The sequence below is a fragment of the Schistocerca cancellata genome, unplaced genomic scaffold (assembly GCF_023864275.1).
Source record: "Schistocerca cancellata isolate TAMUIC-IGC-003103 unplaced genomic scaffold, iqSchCanc2.1 HiC_scaffold_1007, whole genome shotgun sequence".
NCBI lineage: Eukaryota > Metazoa > Arthropoda > Insecta > Orthoptera > Acrididae > Schistocerca > Schistocerca cancellata.
Window position 1 is genome coordinate 15,001 of NW_026047012.1, and position 5,000 is coordinate 20,000.

Here is a 5,000-nt window from a genome sequence, read left to right on the forward strand (position 1 = left end):
AAACTATGCAGGCCCACATAGATAGATCAAATACGCAAATGCCCCTATACATGCTGAACGTCTGTGCAAACAAAACGAACCACACGTCACCCGCACACTCTATCACCCACACACTCTATCACACACTACTCTCTGCCTGTAACAAACACAGATACAATAATTAAGCACCGGCATGGACCAACGTCCGGTGCATCCTATCCGCCACAGTACACCAACCAGACTATGATAACCAGGCCAGGAGGTCCAATCATAAAACAGAATATCCCACTCGTCCGACAACCACAATTGCTCAGATAAGCCACCAACACCCACACATGTCCTACACAGGGGTGCACCCAACATCACCACACTGCCTCGTCTTACAGCACAAACACACTGGCAGGAATGAAACACACAGGTCTGCCGCAACCACAGACACGGCTCGCCCCCCCCTCTCACTGGCGGAAAGCGCATCCCGACGTGACATAACTCCTTTGACACACTGACGCTGCCTCGGGCATCCACGTCCTACGGTCGATATCAACGAACCTCACCCCCCCCCCCCCCACAACACGCCATCCCATACCACATTGTGTACCGTACCCAAACCTAACGTGTACTGTACTACAACGCAATGTGTACCATAACACAACCCAGTTTGTACCTTAACCTAACCTATGTCACCTTAACCTAACCTATGTCACCTTAACCTAACCTATGTCACCTTAACCTAACCTATGTCACCTTAACCTAACCTATGTCACCTTAACCTAACCTATGTCACCTTAACCTAACCTATGTCACCTTAACCTAACCTATGTCACCTTAACCTAACCTATGTCACCTTAACCTAACCTATGTCACCTTAACCTAACCTGTGTTGCACCTTAACCTACCTCAATTTGCACCGCAATGTAACTCAATTTGCACCGCAATGTAACTCAATTTGCACCGCAATGTAACTCAATTTGCACCGCAATGTAACTCAATTTGCACCGCAATGTAACTCAATTTGCACCGCAATGTAACTCAATTTGCACCGCAATGTAACGCAATTTGCACCGCAATGTAACGCAATTTGCACCGCAATGTAACGCAATTTGCACCGCAATGTAACGCAATTTGCACCGCAATGTAACGCAATTTGTACCGCAATCTACCCCCATGTTGTGCCTTAACCTAACCCACGTTGTGCCTTAACCTAACCCACGTTGTGCCTTAACCTAACCCACGTTGTGGCTTAACCTAACCCACGTTGTGGCTTAACCTAACCCACGTTGTGGCTTAACCTAACCCACGTTGTGGCTTAACCTAACCCACGTTGTGGCTTAACCTAACCCACGTTGTGGCTTAACCTAACCCACGTTGTGGCTTAACCTAACCCACGTTGTGGCTTAACCTAACCCACGTTGTGGCTTAACCTAACCCACGTTGTGGCTTAACCTAACCCACGTTGTGGCTTAACCTAACCCACGTTGTGGCTTAACCTAACCCACGTTGTGGCTTAACCTAACCCACGTTGTGGCTTAACCTAACCCACGTTGTGGCTTAACCTAACCCACGTTGTGGCTTAACCTAACCCACGTTGTGGCTTAACCTAACCCACGTTGTGGCTTAACCTAACCCACGTTGTGGCTTAACCTAACCCACGTTGTGCCTTAACCTAACCCACGTTGTGCCTTAACCTAACCCACGTTGTGCCTTAACCTAACCCACGTTGTGCCTTAACCTAACCCACGTTGTGCCTTAACCTAACCCACGTTGTGGCTTAACCTAACCCACGTTGTGGCTTAACCTAACCCACGTTGTGGCTTAACCTAACCCACGTTGTGGCTTAACCTAACCCACGTTGTGGCTTAACCTAACCCACGTTGTGGCTTAACCTAACCCACGTTGTGGCTTAACCTAACCCACGTTGTGCCTTAACCTAACCCACGTTGTGCCTTAACCTAACCCACGTTGTGCCTTAACCTAACCCACGTTGTGCCTTAACCTAACCCACGTTGTGCCTTAACCTAACCCACGTTGTGCCTTAACCTAACCCACGTTGTGCCTTAACCTAACCCACGTTGTGCCTTAACCTAACCCACGTTGTGCCTTACCCTGCTCTGTAATTGGCATATGACACGTTACATTAATGTATTGTTGTCCAACCGCAACCGGCTCAGAATGTTGTGTACACAGCTATGTGTCATCTCCCCATAACAGCTGCATTGCAGTGTGGTACGCCATAGAGACGTGTGGGAGTAATGGACGCAGTGGATGGCGATCAGCATGAGCCGTCTGTTCATGTAGTGGCGCGTGTATGCAGACGTAGTAGTCTCTTCTCACACAATGTGATAGCACGGTGCCCCGCGTTCCACATCTGCGACATGCTACAGAGGCCGGTTGACAGTTGGTCGCGCAATGGAGATCGCATATGTACGGGGGCACCTTCCACGTGCCCTCTAGTCGGGCACATTTTGTTGCGTGGATGTGAGCGAATGTAGTGTGTCTTGACACCTGACAGGCAGGCATGCAATAATAGTTGACTTTGCAAACGGGGATGGACGTGTACGTTTACTGGTGACGTTACGCAAATGAACAACTGGTAACCCGTTGTGGTGCGGTTGATCTTGCTGGAGGTACATCTGTGAGGGCAACGATCGGTACAGCTACGAAGCGGTCCCCACCATACCAACGAACGTGAATGTGAATCTGGGTGTGAAGCGATACGCGGCTGTGGGTGGGTGGGACTGTCCCCGGCCGGTGAGGGGGGGCCGCCCGGCGTGCTGGCCGCGCGGTGCGTGGGCGCACGCGCTACAGCCGGCTGGTGGGGGCGCCCAGTGGCAGGCGCGCCGGCCGACGGACGCGGCAGGCGGCGCAGCTGCGCGCCGGGGCACCCTGCGCGCGGCGCCGTGCAGCCAAAGTGGGTCCTCGCGGACCCGGTGCGAAGCGCGGTGGACATCTGCAGTGTGCTGGTCCGATTGAGGACTGTGTGCGTTGAGGATGCGCCGCCGCCCGGCACTCGGCGCCGCGACGCCGTCTGCTGCTCGGTCGCCCCAGCGGTTCTCGCTGGTGGTTTGTATCGCAGTTGTGCGGACGTGTTGGCACGTGCGCTGTGCTGGGAGAGTTCGCTTCGGCACCCACGTGGGGCCTTTGCCCTTCTGTGGCGCTGGCGTTGGAGCTGCCGGTCACCGTAGGTGGCGCGTGTTGTCTCCCGCCGGCAATGCCACGACAGCACGCTCCCGGGCCTCTGTCGGCAGCGGCAAGCTCAGTTGGGAGCACGGGTGGTCGCACCTAAAGCGTCTACTCGCCTAACTCCGGGCGATTGCGCCTCTCTCGAACCCGACCAAGTACTTAGGACGGCGCTGCGCGCCGCCGGGACCTGAGAGGGTTTCGAGGTGTATTGTGCAGGGGAGCCCAGCCTCCTCCTGTTTGCAGAATAATTGAGCGGACGCTTGCGTGTTCGCGCGGGCCCCCGGGACACACTCCCGGGCGGCCGGCTGCTCAGCTCTAGTTGACGCAGCTCCCTGGTTGATCCTGCCAGTAGTCATATGCTTGTCTCAAAGATTAAGCCATGCATGTCTCAGTACAAGCCGCATTAAGGTGAAACCGCGAATGGCTCATTAAATCAGTTATGGTTCCTTAGATCGTACCCACGTTACTTGGATAACTGTGGTAATTCTAGAGCTAATACATGCAAACAGAGTCCCGACCAGAGATGGAAGGGACGCTTTTATTAGATCAAAACCAATCGGTCGGCTCGTCCGGTCCGTTTGCCTTGGTGACTCTGAATAACTTTGGGCTGATCGCACGGTCCTCGTACCGGCGACGCATCTTTCAAATGTCTGCCTTATCAACTGTCGATGGTAGGTTCTGCGCCTACCATGGTTGTAACGGGTAACGGGGAATCAGGGTTCGATTCCGGAGAGGGAGCCTGAGAAACGGCTACCACATCCAAGGAAGGCAGCAGGCGCGCAAATTACCCACTCCCGGCACGGGGAGGTAGTGACGAAAAATAACGATACGGGACTCATCCGAGGCCCCGTAATCGGAATGAGTACACTTTAAATCCTTTAACGAGTATCTATTGGAGGGCAAGTCTGGTGCCAGCAGCCGCGGTAATTCCAGCTCCAATAGCGTATATTAAAGTTGTTGCGGTTAAAAAGCTCGTAGTTGGATTTGTGTCCCACGCTGTTGGTTCACCGCCCGTCGGTGTTTAACTGGCATGTATCGTGGGACGTCCTGCCGGTGGGGCGAGCCGAAGGCGTGCGACCGCCTCGTGCGTGTTCGTGCGTCCCGAGGCGGACCCCGTTGAAATCCTACCAAGGTGCTCTTTATTGAGTGTCTGGGTGGGCCGGCACGTTTACTTTGAACAAATTAGAGTGCTTAAAGCAGGCAAGCCCGCCTGAATACTGTGTGCATGGAATAATGGAATAGGACCTCGGTTCTATTTTGTTGGTTTTCGGAACCCGAGGTAATGATTAATAGGGACAGGCGGGGGCATTCGTATTGCGACGTTAGAGGTGAAATTCTTGGATCGTCGCAAGACGAACAGAAGCGAAAGCATTTGCCAAGTATGTTTTCATTAATCAAGAACGAAAGTTAGAGGTTCGAAGGCGATCAGATACCGCCCTAGTTCTAACCATAAACGATGCCAGCCAGCGATCCGCCGCAGTTCCTCCGATGACTCGGCGGGCAGCCTCCGGGAAACCAAAGCTTTTGGGTTCCGGGGGAAGTATGGTTGCAAAGCTGAAACTTAAAGGAATTGACGGAAGGGCACCACCAGGAGTGGAGCCTGCGGCTTAATTTGACTCAACACGGGAAACCTCACCAGGCCCGGACACCGGAAGGATTGACAGATTGATAGCTCTTTCTTGATTCGGTGGGTGGTGGTGCATGGCCGTTCTTAGTTGGTGGAGCGATTTGTCTGGTTAATTCCGATAACGAACGAGACTCTAGCCTGCTAACTAGTCGCGTGACATCCTTCGTGCTGTCAGCGATTACTTTTCTTCTTAGAGGGACAGGCGGCTTCTAGC

General features: G+C 53.2%; 1 non-coding gene across 1 annotated transcript in view; it reads left to right on the plus strand.

The window, feature by feature from the left end:
- Positions 1 to 3,488: 3,488 nt before the first annotated feature.
- LOC126150871 (small subunit ribosomal RNA) overlaps positions 3,489 to 5,000 on the plus strand; it is a 1,909-nt gene continuing 397 nt past the window's right edge. The window contains exon 1 of the ribosomal RNA XR_007531722.1: positions 3,489 to 5,000. This exon is cut by the window's right edge and continues 397 nt beyond it. This is a non-coding gene — a ribosomal RNA (small subunit ribosomal RNA).